General features: G+C 42.4%; 1 protein-coding gene across 1 annotated transcript in view; it reads right to left on the reverse strand.

Moving 5' to 3' along the window:
- The window catches only part of LOC141273800 (mitochondrial ribosome-associated GTPase 1-like), a 334,821-nt gene that overhangs the window by 40,724 nt on the left and 270,416 nt on the right, over window positions 1-23,681 (reverse strand). The gene's annotated exons all lie outside the window — the stretch shown is intronic.

A 23,681-nucleotide genomic window follows, 5' to 3' on the forward strand; every position in this document is an offset into this window, starting at 1 on the left:
TGTTCTTCTACAAAATGTTTCACTGCTCCTGAATATGTTTTATTTTTGATGCTGATGTTTTTAATATGCTCAGCAATGCGCTTTTAAAATTTTCTAATGGTACATAACCCTGCACTTCAAATTTCAGTGGGGAAAATAAGTATTTGATACGCTGCCGATTTTGCAAGTTTTCTCACCTACAAAGAATGTAGAGGTCTGTAATTTTTATTGTAGGTACACTTCAACTGTGAAAGACAGAATCTAAAAATAATAACCAAAAAACTACATTGTATGATTTTTAAATATTTCACGCAATAAAATGCAATTTAATTAAGTATTTCATCACCTACCAACCGGTAAGAATTCTGGCTCTCACAGATATGTTAGTTTTTCTTTAACCGCTTCGCGACGGCCCACTGTAGAGAGCCCAGCAAGCGCCGACGTTTAAAAACGGTGGGTGGTCTCGCAGCGCTCAGGACCCCCAGGGTCCTGCAAGCGCTGCGATTCCGGTGCAGAGCGTTAGCTCTGACAGGGAACATCATCGGGACCTGATTGGATCAGGTCCCAGTGATGTTAACCCTTTGCTGTCTTCTATATGCCGCGATCTATAGTGATCGCGGCATATAGGAGACAGCAGGAGGAGAGGGGGTCGTCCACTTACCTCTCCGACGGCCCCCTTGTACCTTCCAGGACCTGGTGTTGCTATGGCAGCTGGAGGTCACATGACCGCCTCCAGATCTGCCATATATGGTGTCCTGCCTGGCTCAGCCTGCAGCTGAAGCCTGGCAGGACACACTGACTGTGAAACAGTCAGCAAAGATCTCATGTAGTGTAATACATGTCTATTACATTACATGAGATCAGTGATCAGAAAAATAAAAATTAATGTCCCATACAGGGACTAAGTAAAAATGTAAAAAAAAATGTTTTTAAACTGTTAAAAAAAAAAATCACAAAATAAATAAAAATAAATAAATAAAATATTAAACCAATAAATACGTATATTTATGCAAAACAAAAAAAAGTAAACATATTTGGTATCGCCGCGTCCAAAACAACCCGAGCTATAAAACTGTCACACTAATTAACTCCTTCTGTGCACACCGTAATAAAAATAAATAAAAAACGGAGCAAAAAAATATGCTTTTTCATCATATCGCCAAACAAAAAGTGGAAAAAAATGCGATCAAAAAGCAAAATGGAAATAAAAATGGTACCGCTGAAAACTTCATCTTGTTCCGCAAAAAAAAAGCCGCCATACAGCTCCATCAGCCAAAAAATAAAAAAGTTATAGCGCTCAGAATAAAGCAATGCAAAAAAAATATTTTTTCTATAAAATTGTTTTATTGTGTAAAAGCGCCAAAACATAAAAAAATATACAGTAAGTGTAGTATCGCTGTAAACGTACTGACCCGAAGAATAACGCTGCCTGATCACTTTTACCACATGCAGAATGGCATAAAAAAAACAATTCCTAAATTGTTGGTTTTTGTTAATTTTACCTCCCAAAAAACGGAATAGAAAGCGATCAAAAAATGTCACGTACCCAAAAATGGTACCAATAAAAATGTCAACTCGTCCCGCAAAAAACAAGCCGTCACATGACTCTGTCGGCCGAAATATGGAAAAATTATAGCTCTCAAAATATGGCGATGCAAAAACTAGATTTTGCAAAAAAAGCGTCTCTTAGTGTGTGACAGCTGTCAATCATAAAAACCCGATATAAATCTGGTATCTCTGTAATCGCACCAACCCGAAGAATAAAGTAATCTCATCACTTATACCGCACGGGGAACAGCGTAAAAAATAAATAAAACCAATTCTTCACCTGCTACTGATTTGTTTATTATGTCTCCCAAAGATCGCAGTAAGGCTCTGCCCACATTTATCCTGCGCTCTGCAGGATAAATGTGTAAATCTCTGAAATACGTGATTCAGATGGAACCCATGACGGAAGATTCCCTGTAATAAGGCAGATATAGGCTACTGTGGATGCCGTCTGGCATTTGATCCCACGGTGTCATTTGTTTTAGGCGTGCATAAAAGTGCGGTTGGCCACAGTTTTGTGCACTTCTGAAAAAAAGGACACCGCTAAACAGAGGCCAGACGGAGTCCAGAGTAACTCTGTGTTAGAACCTTGCTGTTAGGTTTTTTTTTCCTTTGCTGGTCACATGACCTTGTTGGCCTATTTAATCCTGTTCCGCCCTTCTGGCTTTGCTGGACTTCATTGTATATCTACTTTCTAGCTAGCCTGTGCTCTGTATCTAACTCTGTTAGTTTGCTTGGTCTACGGACCTCTATGTTCTATCTATTTTGTTTGTTCGTCTGTCTGCTACTATTTCTGTTAGGAGGTGTCCCATATTCCTCCCAGTCCTTAGTACTTGTAGGGATTCCCTCCTCACATCTATAGGTCTCCGTACAGACTAGATTAGGACTTTAGCAGGTCTGATCGCAGGATCAGGTTCCCTGTTACATCGTAGGGATTCAGCTGAGTCTTATAGTAGGGACAGATCTCCTCTCTTTCCTTAGCTTTGGTAGCAGAACATAACAGTAAGTCCAGCCAGAAATAGACTTTTCAGAGCAGAATCGTTCCACCCTGTTTGAGTGGACCAACGACGAAAATGAGTACAATATTTTTCGACATTACCTGATCCTTGTTTTAAACGTCTCAACTCAGTCTCAGCTGATGCCACACGGTCAGGATCATCATATAATAGTCCTAAAGCAGAAAAAAAACTATCCACTGATCTGAAGCATGTATCACTAGGTTGCAAAGAAAAGGCCCACTCCTGAGGCTCTTTGCGCAAAAGTGACATTATGAACCCTACGCGCTGGGATTCATCCCCAGAGGACTTGGGTCTCAAACAAAAATACAATAAGCAAGCATTTTTAAATGAAAAAAATTCTCGATGTTCACCAAAAAATAAATCCGGCAAACATACCTTAGGCTCCAAGAAATATGCTCCAGGACAGTTACTCACGTGCTGACGGAGCTCGGCCACTTCCAGAGAGAGTCCCTGCAGGTGTTTAGCCAAATCCTGAATCTAATGGCCAGACAGAAAGGAAAAACCAGGATGTTGAGCAGTTCTTGCGTTGTTTTGTGGCAGACAATCAAGAGGGGTGGTCTGAGTTTCTGCCACTTGCCGAATTTGCTCTGAACAATCATACATCTTCTTCTGCTGGTTGTTCGCCTTTTTTTTGTTGTTCTGGGAGACATCCGTCGTTTGGGTCGTTCTCCAAGTTGGGATCTGCCGTGCCTGAGGAGGAGAATTTTTCCGGTGATTTGGAAAGAGTTTGGACGGATGTGCGTGGTAATCTTCAGGAGGCCAACAGAAAATCTAAAGACTACTTTGATAGGAAACGACAGGAGGTTTTGTTCGCTGTTGGTGACATGGTTTGGTTGTCCTCTAGGAATCTGCGGTTGAGGATTCCTTCTAAGAAATTGGGTCCCAAGTTTGTAGGGCCCTTTAAGGTGCTTCAGGTTGTCAACCAATCTGCTGTTAGGTTGGAGGTTCCTACCTCCTGGAGAATTAATCCGGTCTTTCATGTCTCTCTGTTAAAAAAAGCTGTTGTGTCGGATGGTGACGCCTCTGCCTCTGTTCCTCCGGTGGTGGAGGACGGGGAATATGAAATTTCTCGCATCCTTGACTCTAGACGGTATAGAGGTAGTTTGCAGTATCTTGTGGCCTGGAAAGGTTTCGGACCCGAGGATAACTCTTGGGTGAGGTCAGATGATGTTTCCGCGTCCAGACTTATCAGAGCGTTTCACAGGAGATTTCCTGATAAGCCTGGTCCTAGGGGATCCGGAGGATCCTCTTAGAAGGGGGGGTACTGTTAGAACCTTGCTGTTAGGTTTTTTTTCCTTTGCTGGTCACATGACCTTGTTGGCCTATTTAATCCTGTTCCGCCCTTCTGGCTTTGCTGGACTTCATTGTATATCTACTTTCTAGCTAGCCTGTGCTCTGTATCTAACTCTGTTAGTTTGCTTGGTCTACGGACCTCTATGTTCTATCTATTTTGTTTGTTCGTCTGTCTGCTACTATTTCTGTTAGGAGGTGTCCCATATTCCTCCCAGTCCTTAGTACTTGTAGGGATTCCCTCCTCACATCTATAGGTCTCCGTACAGACTAGATTAGGACTTTAGCAGGTCTGATCGCAGGATCAGGTTCCCTGTTACATCGTAGGGATTCAGCTGAGTCTTATAGTAGGGACAGATCTCCTCTCTTTCCTTAGCTTTGGTAGCAGAACATAACACTCTGCTGCCTCATTACAGTGAATGGATCCCGCAGGGGTTTCATCTGAATTACATCACTTGGAAATTTAGATGGAAACCACGATGTAAGTGCTCAGCCTAGAGCGCCGGATAAATGTTACGTAAAATGTTCCCAATAAAAGCTTCAACTCAGTCCTCAAAAAAAGCTAGTCCCCACTCAGGTCCGTCATCTTTTAAAAATATAAGGGACTTCCAAGTTACTGGTAGCAGAAAGGCTCTGGAAAAGCGAAATGGCCCTTGCCCCCCAAAAGAAATTCAGAAAATTTTGTGCTCCCAAATCCAAATGCCTATTCTGCAATAATTTGTTCTCCAATTGTCGAATAGCGCTCCGTCCCCCCCAGATCTCGCCGTATGGCTAAGCGGTACAATACAGCCACATATGGGGTATTGCCACTTTTAGAAGAAATTGTGTGACACATTTCGGCATCATTTTTACCCATTGCCCTGTGTGAAAATGTAAAATCTGAGGGTAAAACATTTTTTTGTGGTAAAAATATAATTATGCTTTTTTCACTGCCCAATGGTATAAATTAAAAAATTAAAAAATACTCACTACTTCCCTAGATGAATTCCTTGAGAGGTGTAGTTTACAAAATGGGGTCACTTGTGGGGGTTTCTGCTGTTTCGGCATGTCAGCGACTCTTCAAATGTGACATGGTGTCTGCAACCCATCCCAGCCAACATAGCGCTCCTTTCTCTTCCGAACCCTGCCGTACACCAAAGCAGTGGTTTTCCCCCACATATGGGGTATCGGCGTACTCAGGAGAAATTGCACAACAAATTTCATGGTGCAATTTCTCCTGTTACCCTTATGATAATGCAAAATTAGGGAATGAAAAACATTTTTTGTGGGAAAAATGTGAAAATTTTATTTTTATGGCTCAATATTATAAACTTCTGTGAAGCAGCTGGGGGTGCAAGGTGCTCACCACACATCTAGATAAGTTCCCTAAGGGGTCTAGTTTCCAAAATGGTGGCACTTGTGGGGGGTTTCCACTGTTTAGGCACATCAGGGGCTCTCCAAACGCAACATGGCGTCTGCTAATTATTCAAACAAATTTTACATTCAAAAAGTCTAATGGCGCTCCTTCCCTTCCGAACCCTGCAGTGCGCCCAAACAGTGGTTTTCCCTCACATATGGGGTATCAGCGCGCTCAAGAGAAATTACACAAAAAATGTTGGGGTCCATTTTTTCCTGTTACCCCTGTGAAAATAAAAAAAATTGGGTCTAAAGTAACATTTTTGTGAAAAAAGTTAAATGTTAATTTTTTTCTTCCACATTCCAAAAATTCCTGTGAAGCACCTGAAGGGTTAATAAAGTTCTTGAATGTGGTTTTGAGCACCTTGAGGGGTGCAGTTTTTAGAATGGTGTCACTTTTGGGTATTTTCTGTCATAAAGACCCCTCAAAGTGACTTCAAATATGATGTGGTCCCTAAAAAAATGTTTTTGTAAATTTTGTTGGAAAAATGAGAAATCACTGGTCAACTTTTAACCCTTATAGCTTGCTAATAAAAAAAAATTTTGGTTACAAAATTGTGCTGATGTAAAGTAGACATGTGGGAAATGTTATTTATTAACTATTTTGTGTGACATATCTCTCTGATTTAAGGGCATGAAAATTCAAAGTTTGAAAATTGCAAAATTTTCAAAATTTTCGCCAAATTTTCGATTTTTTCACAAATAAACGCAAGTGATATCGAAGAAATTTTACCACTATCATGAAGTACAATATGTCACAAAAAAGAATCTCAGAATCAGGGGAATACGTTGAAGCGTTCCAGAGTAATTACTTCATAAAGTGACAGTGGTCAGAATTGAAAAAATTGGCCCGGTCACGAAGGCAAAAACAGGCTCTGGTGCGAAGTGGTTAAGAAGCCCTCCTACTCTGCACTCATTACCTGTATTAATTGCACCTGTTTGAACTTGTTACCTGTATAAAAGATATCTGTTCAAACAATCAATGACACTCCAACCTCTCCACCATGGCCAAGACCAAAGAGATTCCTAAAGGACACCAGAGACAAAATTGTAGAGGAGAAATAGAAAAAATCCAGCAATCCCAAAAGAAAAAATGTAGAATATTAAAACTTCACATTTAATGAAAAACAATTAAAAACATGTTAAAAGGGGAGATTAGAAAAGAGGGCATAAAAAAATAGAGGAAGGATGATGCGTTTCAAACCAACATGGTTCTAAGGCTGTGTGCCCACTGATAGAAGGTCTGCCATGTTCCCCAATGATAATCCGCATGTGCTGTGCACATGCTGCATAAATTTCCGCTGCAAATTATCATTGCGGGAAAATACGCAGCACTACCAATTATTTTGCGGAAGCACTGCGTTTTCGCCGCCATTGACTTGCATTGGAACGCATGGAATCCGCATCACTGCATCTGTACATGCGGATTCCATGCGTTTCAATGTGCGGATCGTAACCGGGGTTTGGAGAAGAGGAGACTCTCCTCCAGACCCGGGTACCATAGTACCTGTAAAAAAAAAGAATAATAAAATAAAAAATATACATTATACTTACCTTCTGATGACCCCTGGTGTCTTTATCCGATGCATCCTGGCTTGCCGGCAGCTCGCGGTGGTCCTTTAGTGTACCGTGAGCTGCCGGCAAGCCAGGACGCATCGAATAAAGACTCCGGGGGCCATCGGAAGGTAAGTATAATATTTATTTTTTACTATTGTTTCGGTCACGCTACATAAATCCATACCGGTTGCATGGATTTATATACTGTGACCAAGTTGTCAAGCACTTTCCAAGTGATGCTAAAATCGCTTGGAAAGCGCTTGTCAACCCGCATGCGGAAATGCATGTGAAGAACGCTTCACATCCGCATGTCCCTGGCAGGAAAACGCATGTACAATCCGCATGTACAATCCGCATGCGTTTTTTCTGCCAGGGAGATGCAGAAACGCTCAGGAAAAATCCAGAGCATTTCTGCATCGTGGGAACATAGCCTTACTCATATCCTAATAAGTTGTGAGTCACCAACGTCTAAATATAGGAAAGTAAAATACAGAATGATAAACATCAGGTTAAGCAGTCAAAAAAAAATCACATGAGCACACAAAGGGAAAATATTTCCGGGCAACATGCCTAAACTGTTTGTCACAAAGAACATGCAAAGATACATACAAGACCATGCATTATTATATATAAGAAATAAACCACAAGATCTAAATAAATATATGCTATATCCTCTTATAAAGATACAAGTGCATCTCACTAAATTAGAATATCATCAAAAAGTTAATTTATTTCAGTTCTTCAATACAAAAAGTGAAAATCATATTATATATAGTCATTACATACAACATTAACAGAAATAAACACTTGAAATAGATCACTTTGTAATGACTCTATAATATAGGAGTTTCACTTTTTGGATTGAACTACTGAAATAAATTAACTTTTTGACGATATTATAAATTTTGTGTGATGCACCTGTACATGAGATCTGGTATATAGTTAAAACCAAATCCAGCATGCTTCACACTTGTGTTTCCAGTCCCCACTGCAGACTGAAGAGGAGGAGGCTGGGAGGAAGGAGGAGAAAGAGGAAGAACAAAAGCTGGTTACGCAAATTTAATAGATAAATATTTAAATAAATAAATGAATGGATACAAAAACAAATAGTAAAGTGCATAGTGCTGTATCCAAAGTATAAAGGACAATAAAACTGCTGTGTATGCTGATACACTATATATTACACCAACAATCAATGGGGATATACAATCTATGGCATAGCATAGCATATACTACATTCCAGCTGCCATGGTAGATAACTAAAAGCCAAGGCAAGTGTGGAAATTGTGCTGCAAGCAGATATACCTAAATGAATCTGTGGCCAAAAAATAATGAACAAATTAACCAAGTAATACTGACCCCCAAGGTGTCTAGATGGATCCAATGAGTGTTGCGCCGTATGCTTTTTACGAGGATATGTGATGCTCGTTCAAACGCACCTGTGACATGTGGCAATATGAAAATCACACCTAGTAAAAAGGGGAGGGGTTGACTCAATCTTTGCATTGTGTGTCTGGTGTGTTCCACACCAAGAATGGAGAACAGAACAGAAAGAGGAGACGAGAACTGTCTGAAGACTTGACAACCAAAATTGTTGAACAATATCAACAATCTCAAGGTCACAAGTCCATCTCCAGAGATCTTTATGTTCCTACGTATACAGTGTGCAACACTTTTTAAGGTCATGCCACAGTATCTCAATCGGATTAAGGTCAGGACTTTGACTAAGCCACTTCAAAGTCTTCATTTTGTTTTTCTTAAGCCATTCAGAGGTAGACTTGCTGGTGTGTTTTAAATCATTGTCCTGCTGCATAACCCAAGTGAGTTTGAGCTTCAGGTCACGAACAGAGGGCCGGACATTCTCCTTCAGGTTTTTTTGGTAGACAGCAGAATCCATGGAACCATTTACCACATCAAGTCTTCCAGGTCCTGAAGCAGCAAAACAGTCCCAGACCATCACACTACCACCACCATATTTTACTGTTGGTATGATGTTCCTTTTCTGAAATTTTTCTGAAATTCTGTGTTCAGCTCCTTTTTCCACATTCAATTTCTATCACTGCTAACAGCTAATTGGACTGGTTAGTCCAATCAGCTAAATACTGCCACTGCTGGTTTACACTGTGTGATGGCACAGGGAGGCTGAAGCAGGAGGCAGGGGGAGGATCTGGCAGAGACTGAGGGTGTGGTGTCAGTTATGACATTATGTCCAGTCTCTGCTAGACAGGAAAACTCTAGATGGGGTGTGATCAGCTCCTCCAGAATCAGGAGAGCGGGTTACATTCCGAAGAGTGGTATCTAGGCAACAGTGCAGAATGCTAACAGGGAGTATATTCCCAACTGTCAGCATGGACCCCTATCAATTATGGCCTGCATCTTCCCAGGATCCTTCTTAAACCCTTCCGCTGATACAATAAACCCCATGAATCATATTTTTTGAACAGAAAAGTACATTTATCCAATTTAGCAAACAAAAAATGTTTTTGTTAAAAAAAAAACGGAGATGTTCTTAGTGCGAATCCAGATCAGGGGAAAAAATTAGAATGTCATCAAGGTATTCCACAATAAACCTTCCAATACAATCAGAAAATATACCATTCATTAAGTTTTGAAAAACTGCTGGTGCATTGGTTAACCCAAAAGGCATGACAAGATTTTCAAACCGACCCTCAGATGTTAAAAACGCTGTTTTCCAAGCATCACCCTTAGAGATGCACATCAAATTATAAGCCCCTCTAAGATCTCGTTTAGAAAACCTTTTGGTCCCCGTAAGCTGATTATATAGGTCAGGGATAAGTGGATGTGGATAAGTATTTTTAACCGTAATTTTGTTTCACTTTTATTTTTAACAAAGAAAAACCCAGCAGCTACAGATGAGGAGGAAGGACAGATATGACCCTCCTGTAAACTTTCGTTTACACATTCTTTCATGGGGGTACGTTCATGACCCGATAAATTATACAGGTGAGCTTTAGTTAATTTGGCATTAGGGACAAGATTAATACCACAATCATAAGGATGATGGGGGGGGGTAATATCTCTGCCTCTTTTTGCGAGAACACATCTGCGAAGTCTTTCAGTTACCCCAGTAGACCCTCCAGACTTGGAGAGCAAATTTGTAGAGAACTAAGACATTTCTGATGATAGTTGGGGCTCCATTTAACAATATTCTTCTGACACCAATTAATAATAGAATTGTGAATACACAGCCAATACCAATACCCCAATACCAACCCAGCAGGCAAAAAGCATAGCAGGATATGGACTCAGCGTGAAGTATTTCCAACTTTAAGTGTGTCCAGCAGGACAATGTTCTGAAGTAGTGGTGTCAACAATTTGAATGGCTCTTTCCAACCTAACTGTCCTTAATCCTAATCACAGGATCAGTCCTGAATCAATGAAGTTGGCAGCAGACTCACAATCAATGAACGCTACAGCTGAAAATGACTGGTTTTGGAAAAATGGTTCCACATCCAGCAGCACTTTGTCTGAGGAGTAAAAAGGTACTTAGAAGTCTGGGTGACATCCTTGACAATCACTTTGTGATTAGGCATTTTCCTGATGGCTTGCTTGCTTGAGAGCGTATCGAGCAGTCCTTGAAAAAATACCCAATGTGACCACTGTAGAGGCAGAGTCCAAGATCGCTCCGACGTCTCCTCTCAACGGTCCAAGAGCTGGCAGCTCCAACTTCCACTGGTTCTGCCTCAGGTAGGTGGTAGATTTGGAGGAAATGACTGAAACCTCCTGTCACTCATCAAGCACCTCCTGAAACCTGCAATCCAACCGAATGGCCTTAGTCATGGCCTCCCCCAAGGAACAGGGTGGAGTATACAGAGCCAGACAGTCCTTAAGTTTATCCAACAGGCATCAGCCAAACTGACACCCAAGAGCTGCATCGTTCCACAGAACATCAATGAACTATTGCCGGAACTCTGTACAATAGTCCTCAGTGGTGCAGCCTACCTGTGTCAGGTTCATGATATTTGTATCATGCCAGGGCAGGGAGAAGCCCGGTGTGTGACACAACGGGAGGGGGTGAGGAAGCTGGTAAAGGAAAGCCTGACAATATAGAGAGTGGGAAGACTGTGACCCCTCAACACTCACCTTATGCTGAAACCTGCATTCCCTATCGCCCTTGACAGGTCCTTACCTCCATGCACCATCGCGTGCCTAAGCCCTGACTGACACTGCACCTTGCCCTGGCTAGGGTGCAGGATAGCAAGATACGGGTCTTACGACTGGGATAAAGACAACACAGGGAATGAGACAGACAGAGAAAAACACACAAACAAATGGAAAACCACAAGCTTCAAAAAGCTTAACAGTTACTCCAGGAAGATCTTCTAGAGAATGGTCAGTCACGGGATAGTAAAACTATAGCTGGCATGGCAGAAAGGTAAGAGCAGGTTTAAATAATGAAAGGGGCGTAGTGCCAACAAGCAGCAGATGACACAAGAGCCAATTGAAAGCTCAGCAGAGTTACAACAAGGAACTCTTAACCCCTTCTTTTTTCATAAATGACCTATGGAAAACATCGTGGCTCTTGAGATCATTCTAGATGAAAAGCAACAGGATTAAGGACAGTGGTTATCTTATACGGAGCAATGAACCTGGGACCAAGTTTCCAGGAAGGAACCTTCAGCTTAAAGATGCTCTCCCACAAACAAAAGTTAATTTTAAAAATTGTCTGTGTCTGACCGTGCAGGAACATCATCTGATCATACCACATCTCCTGGGCAGGGGAAGAAGCAAAAGGGTGTACAGATATTGCAGCAGGGGATCGCAGAGGATTCATTCTGTGAGGTAAAAACAGACAGTGAAAAATTTTACCTCACAAAATGAATCCTCTGTGATCCCATGCTGTAATGTCTGTATTGTCTGTTGCTTCCTCCCCTTCCCAGGAGCGGTGATACGATCAGACCATGTGCAGTACATGGTCAGACACAGACAATTTTTAAAGTGAACTTTTATTCGTGGGAAAACCCCTTCAATGTTCCTGGTGGACAACCACACAGTCATTCACACAAAAGGTCCGGACCTGGCATATGTGTTTTCTTTTTTTATCAGCCACACGTTTGTAGTTAGCCCTCAATCAACTTAAAAGGGTTGACCACTACTATTCAAAATAGCCCAATGTATTTTTATGATGAAAAGAAGCTTCTTTCTAATTACCTCCCGCTGCTGTTACTGCTGTTACTGGCCGCTCACAGGCATTACGTGACCCCGGACTGCATCCGGCTCTGACATCCACTGATGTCACATCATGATTCCAGATGCAGCCGGGGGTCCCTCTTCTGCGTTCCACGGTGGCTGCTGGGTTGTGGGCGGGGTTACCCCGTGCGTCACACCCAGCATCCACCACGAGCTTTCCCAATGAATGGGGAGAGGGAGAGAGCAACAGAGACACCCATCGGACCAGACCACCTTGTAGGAGAGTATAATAAAAGCTATTTTTGGTTTTATGGAGAGCTCAGTGGGGACACATAGACAACATTCTGGAATGCTGTCACATAGGGCTTACAGGTGCTGGCCCACTTTATATGGGAAAAACCTGTTGACAGGCTCCCTTTAAAGGAGTTGTCCCCTGCCCATGAGCTGTAGTATGTTTAGATCATGTTCCTACATGCACAGAACATGGAAGAGGTACATTTCTAAGATTATCCCCATACAGGAACTTTATTTTAACACATCCAATTGTGGAACTTATTTTTATTCCAATTTTTATTGACAAAAATGTACTTTATTTGTGGGACAATCCTTTATTTCCTATGAAGTACTTGAAGGGTTAGGGAAGTGCAGTTTTTAAAATTGGGTCTTGTTTGTAGGTTTACTGACATATCCTGGCTCCTCAAAGTCACTTCAAAAGTGAAGTGATCCCTAAAAATATACAGTGGGTATGGAAAGTATTCAGACCCCTTTAAATTTTTCACTCTTTGTTCATTGCAGCCATTTGGTAAATTCAAAAAAGTAAATTTTTTTTTCTCATTAAAGTACACTCTTCACCCCATCTTGACTGAAAAAAAACTGAAATGCAGACATTTTTGCAAATTTATTAAAAAAGAAAACCTGAAATATCATATGGTCATAAGTATTCAGACCCTTTGCTCAGTATTGAGTAGAAGCCCCCTTTTGAGCTAGTACAGCCATGAGTCTTCTTGGGAATGATGCAACAAGTTTTTCACACCTGGATTTGGGGATCCTCTGCCATTCTTCCTTGCAGATCCTCTCCAGTTCCATCAGGTTGGATAGTGAACGTTGGTGGACAGCCATTTTCAGGTCTCTCCAGAGATGTTCAATTGGGTTTAGGTCAGGGCTCTGGCTGGGCCAGTCAAGATTGGTCACAGAGTTGTTCTGAAGCCACTCCTTTGTTATTTTAGCTGTGTGCTTAGGGTCATTGTCTTGCTGGAAAGTGAACTTTCGGCCAAGTCTGAGGTCCAGAGCACTCTGGAAGAGGTTTTCATCCAGGATATCTCTGTACTTAGCCGCATTCATGTTTCCTTCAATTGCAACCAGTTGTCCTGTCTCTGGAGCTGAAAAACACCCCCATAGCATGATGCTGCCACCACCATGTTTCACTGTTTTTAAGCAAACTCTATGCAGGCTTTCATATGTCTTGCACTGAGGAGAGGCATCCGTTGGGCTACTTTGCCATACAGGTCTGACTGGTGGAGGGCTGCAGTGATAGTTGACTTTGTGGAACTTTCTCTCATCTCCCTACTGCATCTCTGGAGCTCAGCCAAAGTGATCTTGGGGTTCTTCTTTACCTCTCTCACCAAGGCTCTTCTCCCACGATTGCCGAGTTTGGCTGGACGGCCAGGTCTAGGAAGACTTCTGGTAGTCCCAAACTTCTTCCATTTAAGGATTATGGAGGCCACTGTGCTCTTAGGAACCTTGAGTAATGCAGAAATTCTTTTGTAACCTTGGTCAGATCTGTGTCTTGCCACAATTCTGTCTCTGAGCTCCTTGGGCAGTTCCTTTGAGCTCATGATTCTCATTTGGTCTGACATGCACTGTGAGCTGTGAGGTCTTATATAGACAGGTGTGTGCCTTTCCAAATCAAGTCCTATCAGTTTAATTAAACACAGCTGGACTCCAATGAAGGAGTAGAACCATCTCAATGAGGATCATAAGGAAATGGACAGCATGTGACTTAAATATGAATAAATATTTCAGTTTTTCTTTTTAAATAAATTTGCAAAAATTTCTACAATTCGGTTTTTTTTTTCAGTCAAGATGGGGTGCAGAGTGTACTTTAATGAGGAAAAAAAATGAACTTTTTAGAATTTACCAAATGACTGCAATGAAACAAAGAGTGAAAAATTTAAAGGGGTCTGAATACTTTCTGTACCCACTGTAGATTTAGTCAATTTACTGAAAAAAAAAAAATAGCTTTAAAAAGTATTTCAAGAAATGATGCTGATGTAAAGTAGACTTGTAACAAGTCTTATTTCTTATTTTGTGTGGTAAAACTGTCTTTTTAAGTGCAAGAAAATTCAAAGTTTGAAAATTGTTAATTTTTCTACGTTTTCATAAACGCTATGGACTTCTTTTTACCATTAATATGAAATACATGTCATGAAGAAAAGAATCTCAGAAATCACTGGGATATGTTGAAGTGTTCCAGAGTTATTACCACATAAAAAGTGAAACTTTTCATAATTAAAATTGCCCTTGAAGGTGAAAACAGGTTTGGCAGGAAGGGGTTGGTAAGGAAACCAGAATAAACCCCACTTGAGCAATTTTCAGCTTTTTTGCTTTCATTTTTTCCTCCCCTTCCAAGGGCTATAACTTTTTTATTTTTTCACCTATATAGCCATTTGAAGACTTGTTTTTTTTTTGGAAGAGTTGTACTTTTGAATGACACCATCAATTTTATCATGTGATGTACTGGAAAGCTGGAAAAAAAATTCAAGTGTGGCGAATTAGTGAAAAAAGTGCAATTAAGCATTTTTTTTTATATTCACAGCATTCAACAGTAAAAATTACCTAGCACTATGATTCTCTAGGTCAGTACAATTACAGTGATAAACATGAGTCATTTTTGTTTTATTTAAGTGGTGAAAAAAATGAAGACATTTGTTAAAAAAAAAAAATTCACTTGTGTTCCCATTTTCGGAGTAATGGAGCCATAGTATTTTCAATTTTCGCGATATGGAGATGTGTGGGGTTTTTTTTGCGCCTGGAGTCGCTGCTTTTACCAATATCATTTGGGGTACATTGGATGTTTTGATTGCCTCTGATTACATTTTTTCTCTATTGTTGAAGCAACTGAAAAACCTAATGTCATGCTGGGATGGTCTTTAGTAAGGGAGAGGTGCCTCAAGCTTTCCCTGGAACTGGGAACCTAGCTATCCGTGTCCCGGGGATACTCTTGAAGGTAGAGAGACCGGGTTCTCCAACCTAACTATGATCATGTTAAACCCGGACCTTTCCCTTCCCCCATTCCCCATGAGGCATGGGGCAAAAATGTAAAGTAAACAAGACACAAAGACAAAACAGGGATAACATGAAACCACCATCATACAAAAGCACTCACCAAAAAGGGAGGAGGATAGGGACTGGGAGGAATAAACTAAATGGGAATAGGGACAAGGAGATAAACACACACTGTACTTCAGCAAAGTACAGATCACTACAACTACAACTCCAGTCCAACTACTCAGCTTTAGCACTGGAAGACAAATCTTTCACCAGCAAGGACTAGATTCCCGGAGCCAGTATATATAGAGGGAGTAAATGATAAGCAGTTGCAGCTGAGAACAGCCAGGCGACTTACCAGCGGACTCACTGCGATGAGTGTTCAAGGCAAACTTAGCTAATGGTAAAAAAGATGACCAATCCTTCTGATTATCTGACACAAAACACCTGAGGTATGTCTCCAAACTCTGGTTTAAACGTTCAGTCTGACCGTTCGTTTGAGGATGGAATGCTGAAGAAAAGGAAAGATGCATCTCCAAATGAGAACAAACTGTCCTCCAGAATTTAGACACAAATTAGGTCCCCCGATCTGACACCATATCGGAGGGAACTGTGTAAAGCTTCAAGATCTCTGTGACAAACACTTGAGCCAGGGTCTTAGCGTTAGGGAGAGCAGGTAAAGCAATGAAGTGCGCCATTTTACTAAACCTATCCACCACAACTAAGATAACAGTCTTACCAGAGGAGGAAGGAAGATCCGTCATAAAATCCATGGATAAATGTGTCCAATGCCGGTCAGGTATGGTAAATGGTAGATGAGCCCAAGACGGACGAGTATGCGGGGTCTTCGACCAGACACAGACACATGCTTTTCAGAAAGACAAAGTCGACAACATCCCGATGCAACATTTGCCACCAAAAACGACGAGAAAGGAGGTCCAAGGTTGGTTTACTATCTGAATGACCAGCCTTAGCAGTGCTATGCTGTGCCCCTACAACTTTGAGGTGCAGGTGCAATGGTACAAACAATTTCTCTGAAGGGCAAGCAGGAGCGTCTCCCTGAGCCTTCAATACCTCCAGCAAGGAGCACACAGCAGAAACCACCATTCCTTATTGAAAATTGGAACAGAGTCTTCCAAACTACCACCCACAGGGAAGCTCCGAGATAAGAGCATTAGCTTTGATGCTCTTAATTCCAGGACAGTAAGTGACAATATAATTAAACCAGGTAAAAAAGAGACCTTCTAGCTAGTCTAGGATTAAGACATTTAGCGGATTCGAGGAACAACAGATTTTAATAACCATCAATGAAAGCGACAAGGTGGACTGCCCCCTCCAAAAAATGACGACACTCCTCAAAAGCCAACTCGATGGCCAAAAGATCTCTATTGCCTACGTCATAATTCCTTTCTCCCGATGATGTTTTTTTTTTTTGTTGTTTTTTTTTTTTTTTAGAGAAAAAGGCACATGGAGGCCACTTGCCAGCCCCAACCCCTATCTCAGATGCATCAACCTCAACAATACATGATTAGGAAACATCGGGTTGAATGATTACAGGAGCAAGGGAAAAACATTTCTTCAAAGAAGAGAAAGCCTGACGGGCAGAGTTGGACCACCTCAAGAAGTCCATACCTTTCTTTGTCATGTCAGTGAGCGGTTTGACAATCGATGAGAAGTTTTTAATAAACTTCTGGTAATAGATAGCAAACCTCAAAAAGCATTGTAACGCTTTTATATTTTCTGGCAGATCCCATTCTAGAACTGCACGGACCTTATTAGGATCCATCCATGCGGCTGACACTAGAAAACCCAGGAACTGAATCTCTTCTATGGCAAGTACACATTTTTCCAATTTGGAGTACAGTTTATGATCCTGCAGAGCCTGTAACACCTGCCTGATGTGTACTTGATGTGACTTGAGATTAGAATATATCGTCGAGGTACACCACAACAAACCTACCCACAAGGTGACGAAAAATTTAGTTAACAAAATGTTGGAAAACGGCGGGGGCATTAGTTAAACCAAAGGGCATGACAAGGTTTTCATAATGCCCTTCAGGAGTGTTAAAGGCAGTCTTCCACTCATCCCCCTCCTTGATACTAATCAGATTATAGGTTCCCCTGAGGTCCAATTTAGAGAACCATTTTGCCCCAAACAATCTGATTAAATAAGTCGGGAATGAGTGGGAGGGGATACGGGTCTTGGATAGTAATCCGGTTTAACTCACTAGAAAATCTAAACAGGAATGCAGGTTCCCATCTTTCTTCTTAAAGAAGAACCCTGCCGATACGGACGAAGAGAAGGGTCTAATTTGTCCCTTAGCAAGACTCTCAGATGTAATCCTTCATGGCCTTCCTTTCAGGACCAGACATTGTATAATCTGGTTTTAGGTAATTTCGCTTCAGGAAGCAAGTTTAAGGGGCAATCATACACCAGGTGAGGAGGCAGTTCCTGACACCCCTTTCCTGAGAACACATCCACAAAATCAGCCAGAAAAGAGTTTTAGTAGAAACAGTAAAAATGATGGTACACAAGCAATTACTTTTGTAGAAATCACTCCACTTGACTATTTTTCTGAACTGTCAGTCAATAACCGGATTATGCAGTTAGCCAGGGAAGGCCTAACACAATAGGAGTAGGGAGACCCAAGACGAAGCAAGAAAGGAGCGCCCTGTGAAGAGCCCCTATGTGCAGGTTCACATTATTCACAAATAGCATAAAATTTCCCTGACAGAGGTGCAGAGTCAATAGCAAATATGGGGATGGACTTCGCAAGCATACTACAGGAGAGACCATGGTCCCGTCGAACTGAGCATCCCACCCAACTATCCAAGAGGATAGATATTTTCTCAGTTTTTGTACCTATAACCACTTCTGTGGGTAAGAAAAACAGAGATACACAAGTGGAGGAGATACTGTATATAAAGCCAGGTTGTTGAGAAAACTGACTTACGAGAGCAGGATCGTTCCACCCGGTGTCAGTAGCCCATCTACGGAACTCAGAGTAGAATTCCTCTGAAAGCCATTCTCCCTGCTGGAGCGTACAAAGCTTAGAATCAGCATGGGAGACATGGTCCAGATCATCGTACACGAGGCCTAGAGGCTCAAAAAAATCATCAACCGACCGGAGAGCGAGTCTGATGGAAGTGAAAAGGCCCAGGATTGAGGATCTCCCGGAAGTAAGGAAATAACAATCCCAACAGAGATGTAGCCTAAAATAAAGCTCGCAGGCTTTATTGAAATGTATCCCATCTCCCAGAGATGGCCACTCCCTCTGGGAGTGCCACCTAATGCTCCAGTTCAGCCAAACTGCTGTGCAACGCTAGATTGCAGGTCTGACAGTTCGAGCGACAGACTGTTAAATAATCAAATACTAAATTCTAATCTCAATTCTGTACTGGATAGATTGCATCAGCCACATGGAAGCTTTTGCTGACATGACATTTAGGTTTTTCTTGTACATTTAGCTCAGGGCAGATGGTAACACCATATACAGAAAACAGGTGCTATGCGGGAAATATATAACCACATGACACAGGGTGGGGTGGGAGTCACTTTTCACCTTACACTGACACTAAGCGGAGGTCTGTACACTGAGAACAGCTGACATGTAGGCCCTGACAAACGTGCTCGACACAAAGACAAAAATTACCAATCAGGATCCCAAGAAAAGATGGATGAACTTCAACTAATAAGCTAATTATGAACAAATGGACAATCTCTTTGCAACTACTGTAATATGGCTGCCAGAAGGTCCTTGAGGGGGAGATATTGTCACGCCAGGTGTAAGTGTAATACAGAGTCACGCCAGGTGTGAGTGCAAAACAGAAGGGAAAGGGAGCCCAGACACTAGGGAAAGGGGGAAGAGGTGACCTCCTAATCTGGACTAGCGTCACCCTGTCTCCCCCCAACGTCCCTATACAGCCTCCGCAGCTGTCGCCGATCCCTACCATCCCTGGTGTAAGGCTATAGCTGGGGGTGGAAGGAGATGAGCACTAGTCAACCTCCGCTAGCACTCTAAAGACAAAAGGGGAAGACAACACAGGGGAACAACAACTCAGCTTTAGAAGAACTCCAACAGGGCACACGGCTACAAGACTCCAGAGAGGACGTGATGCTGCTTCAGCCAAGTTCCATGTAGAAATGAGTATAACTGGCAAGACAGTGCCACTACGTAACTCCTCTGCCAAAAGTATAGCCCGGGAGTTGGTCCACATGTTCTCTAGAACAGGGTTGCCTAAGGAGATCCTAACGAACCAAGGGATCCCATTTCTATCAAGGGTGATGAGGGAGTTGTGCAAAACCCTGCAGATAACACACCGCTGGACCTCAGTCTACCACACTCAGACAGATGGCTTAGTGGAGAGGTTTAATAAAATCTTGAAGGCCATGTTAAAGAAGGTCATAGGGAAAGACGGCCGGGACTGGGACTTCCTACTGTCATACCTTCTGTTCTCCGTTAGGGAAGTTCCACAGGCTTCTACTGGATTCTCCCAGTTTGAGCTGTTATATGGCCGACACCCCCGTGGACTTCTGGAAGTAGCATAGAAGACCTGGGAGGTGGAGTCTACACCCCACAGAAGTGTAATCAAACATGTGGCCCAAATGCAGGAGAGGATTGCAGAGGTGATGCACATTGTGAAAGAACACTTCCTCAAAACGCAAGAGGCACAGTCAAGGGTGTACAATAGGTCGGCAAGGGTGAGACACTTCAACCCTGGGGATCGGGTACTGGTGCTGATACCTACAGTGGACAGCAAATTCCTGGCTAAGTGGCAGGGCCCCTATGAAGTAGTGGAAAAGGTTGGTGATGTCAACTATAAAGTCCACCAACCAGGGAGAAGGAAGCCTTACCAGGTGTACCACGTCAACCTGGTTAAGCCACGGCGAGATAGGGAGCCCGTGGAAGCTCCGTGTTTGGTGGCAAAGTCGGAAGCCGATGTGGGAGAGGTCAAGGTGGCAGAGTCGCTGTCATGTGCCCAAAAACAACAGTGCCACGAGTTGCTACAGCGGAACAAGGACCTTTTCTCGGATGTACCAGGCTGTACTCAGATCATAGAGCATGAGGTGCTTACGGAGCCTCATGTCCGAGTAAACTTGAAGCCATACCAGATTCCTGAAGCCTGCCGAGAGGTAATCTCGAAAGTGGTGAAGCGCATGCTGGGGCTAGGAGTCACTGAAGAGTCCAATAGTGGATGGTCCAATCCCATAGTCTTGGTGCCAAAGCCAGATGGAAAATGGCGGTTCTGCAATGACTATAGGAAACTCAATGAGGTCTCTAAGTTAGACACCCACCCAATGCCCAGGGTAGACAAACTGATAGAAAGGTTAGGATCAGCCAGGTACATTGCCACCCTTGATTTCACGAAAGGATATTGGCAAATACCCATATCCCAGGATACCAAGGAGAAGACGGCCTTCTCAATGCCAGACGGATGTTTCCAATACACAAGGATGCTGTTTGGGTTTCAAGGAGCCCCGGCTACCTTCCAGAGAGCCATGGACCAAATCTTAGCTTCCCACAAGAAGTACGCAGCAGCCTACCTGGATGACATTGTGACCTACAGCCAGGATTGGGAAAGCCATCTGAGTAAAGTCCAGGCGATATTCAATGCTCTCGGAAGGCGGGGTTTTCCATGAACCCCAAGAAATGTGCTATGGGCATGGAGGAAACCAAATATTTGGGCTATGTCATAGGCAGACGCACGATAAAGCCCCAAATAAATAAAGTCAAAGCAATCCAGGGTTGGCCACAACCTCTCTCAAAAAAGCAGGTCAGAGCGGACATTGTGGGCCATTACCGATGGATCATCCCTATCTTCGCCATGATAGCCAGCCCTTTGACAGACTTTCTTAAAGGGACAAAAATTGGCTATGGCTAAGTGGTCTCCAGAAGCTGAGACGGCCTTCCAGGAACTAAAGCAAGCCCTTTGTAAACAACCAGTGTTGATGGCACCAGATTGCTCTGAAGAGTTTCTGGTCCAAACGGATGCGTCAGATACCGGGCTGGGTGAAGTCCTATCAAAAGAGAGCAATGGGGAAGAGCACCCCATAATGTATTTAAGCTGGAAGCTGACATCTTGTGAGAAGAATTATTCCATACTGGAGAAGGTATGTTTGGTCATCAAGTGGGCGTTGGACACTTTAAGGTACTATCTCTTAGGCAGGAAGTTCAGGCAGGTATCAGACTATGCCCCTCTAAGGTGGATGAGCGAGAAGAAGGGGAACAATGCTTGAGTGACCAGGTGGTTCCTAGCCCTTCAGGATTTTAGCTTCCATGTACAGCATAGGCCTGGGAAACTGCATGGCAATGCTGACTCATTGTCGAGGGTCCGCTGTTTGTTAGTGGAAGGTGCCAAGCCCCCCAGCTTTGGGCAGGGGGGGTATGTAAGATGGCGGCTGGAACGTTCCTTGAGGGGAGATATGTATCACCAAGGTTGGTAGCTTCGGTGATGTATTCCTGGGAAAAGCATGCTCCAGCACACAGTGCTGAGAGGGTTAACAGGGTGTATCAGTGCCGGTTTTTACAAGCAGTCATAAGAGATGGCAGGGAATGGCAGCTCACATATCCCCACCCCAGGGCGTGCCTCTTGTAAGACCAAGTGTCTCAGTCTGAGTCTGTGGCTGGAGAGCTACAGCGTGTGCTAAAGACACTGACTGTGAGCGGGCGAAGGCACAGTACTGTATGGACTGTGCCAGACCAGGCTGTGTTTTGTTTATTTTGAAAGTGCGGTTTATGAAGTTTGAATAAACCTGTCTTGGACATCTGTAAAGAAACCGACTCCTGTGCCTACCTCTAAAGCAACTGAGTGAGTACCAAACCCTACACTACTTTAACCATTTTATGTTTTGTTATAATGATTCATTTTGGTGGACAATCCAATAAACCTCTAAATTTTTTATAAGAATTATCGTGACATGTTTTTTGAAGTATCGCATCTGATAACCAGTCCTGAATAAATAAATATACAAAATAAGTATATTTAACACAGACCCTGCAATTGTTTGTCAAGGACTGCGACGGGGTCCATAACAAGATGCAAAATGAGGGGGGCCATTGAAAATGTCAAGTTGTGACTGTCTTTAGTAAGGGATGTACCATTAGAAAATTTAAAGAATCAGATTGCTGAGCATATTAAAAATATCAGTGGCAAAAATAAAACACACATACTTAGGAGCAGTGAAAACATTTTGTGGAACAGAACAGAACTGCAATAAAGATTATTTGCGTTTTTTTGCTGTGGGTAAAATCAATCAGCATATCTGTGGCAGTGACTGAAGAAAAGAATTCTTATTGAGAGAAGCATTTTGAAATTCAATACAAATTTCCTAATGGTATGAAATTTAAAAGTGACTTGTGTAATTATTAAATCATACGTGTTTTTGGGTAAGTTTTACATTATTCAATCATTGCATTGAATATACAGAAAAAAACCTCAACAATACAATATGGCTACCAGAAAAGGTTTATTTCTTAAATATAGAAACAGCAGATGCAGTGTCAGGTAAAAGAGGTCAGTTTCCAAATAGAGTGGAAATTATTAATTACCGCATCTTTAGCTTTATAAGACGCAACTGATTATAAGATGCGCATAGATTTTGGACGAGGAAAATAAGAAAACAAAATATTTTGAGACAAATAGTTTGCTAAAACATTTAATAAAATGTTATGTTATGGGGGATCTGCGAATGATGCACTGTTTTGGGGGATCTGTGGGTGACACACTTTTATGGGGGATACAGTGCTTGGGCAGTGTTTACGGTATATTAAATGTGACTATGGCCCCTATCATCCTTCAGAATACACCATCCGTATGTACTTCATGGTCTGGGTGCATTCTTAATAATAGTCATATTAAAATACAGTAAACATTTTGACCTATCATCGTACAGTGCAGTCTCTGATTACCACTCCCCTCATCCTTAAGAATACACCCACATACTGTATACTTGGGTATATTCTGAAAGATGAGGGAGGTGGTAGTCACATTTACAATAAACACTACTTTGGTCACTTATAGTATACTCCCTGGACTGTTTATACTAAATATGACTACAATCCTCATCATTCTTCAGAATACACCCATTGGTACTGTATATTCTGAAGGATGATGGGGGTTGTAGTTACTCCCCTTCAGTGTCTCTGCTCACCACTGTAGATCTTGGCTTACAGGACCTTTCATAAAAGGGACACTTTTTCACTGCCAGATCACGGATTGGTGGAGGCAGCTCAGCAGCAGCTCCCTTCAGAAATCAGCATCCAGCCCTGCACAGTGGCCCTGTGCCTGCCCTCCGCCATGATACACAGCCCGCAGCTCCCGCTGGCTACTTCACATCGCTGCCCGCACCCGGGCTGCGGTCAGTGATGGCGCAGTTTGTGCTTTCATGTAGATGTGTCTGTTCGCTTTAAGATGCACTGAGTTTTTCCTCTCACTTTGAGGGGAAAAAAAGTGTGTCTTATAAAGCGAAAAATA

Source organism: Phyllobates terribilis, unplaced genomic scaffold (genome assembly GCF_046119375.1).
Source record: "Phyllobates terribilis strain yellow unplaced genomic scaffold, ASM4611937v1 Scaffold_5__5_contigs__length_657084704, whole genome shotgun sequence".
Classification (NCBI taxonomy): Eukaryota; Metazoa; Chordata; class Amphibia; order Anura; family Dendrobatidae; genus Phyllobates; species Phyllobates terribilis.